Raw genomic sequence first — 425 nt, forward strand, 5'->3', positions numbered from 1 at the left:
GTCAGAAGATGGTTTCATGTTGGATGTCTGATTAGAAGACTTGAAAGACTGTTTGTTTTTTAGAACAAACTAGGGGGAGGAAGCTGTGGGGAAGATGGAAATGGAGGGAAGAAGAAAGAGAGAGAGAGCAAGGGTAGAGGGGAAGGAGGGAAGTAACAAGAGAAAAGAGGAAGCCAGTGGATTATGTAGGGGGCAGGTGGATGAACAAGCCCAAGTGTTTGGAGTGTTACCCATGCCAGGACCCAGCAGTCTGGAGAAAAAGGTCTTGGGCCCCAGGCAAGTGGAAGTCTTATATTGAGAGGGCTGTTAGAAAAAGGCTGGGTAGGAGAAAGTAGGGAATGTTCAGATACACAGTGGAATTAACTCAAGAACACTTCAGGGAGATCCAAAGGTTAGGTCTGAATGCACTGACACTGCACATGCTT

The sequence above is a fragment of the Rattus norvegicus genome, chromosome 5, assembly GCF_021556685.1.
Source record: "Rattus norvegicus strain SHRSP/BbbUtx chromosome 5, alternate assembly SHRSP_T2T, whole genome shotgun sequence".
Lineage (NCBI taxonomy): Eukaryota > Metazoa > Chordata > Mammalia > Rodentia > Muridae > Rattus > Rattus norvegicus.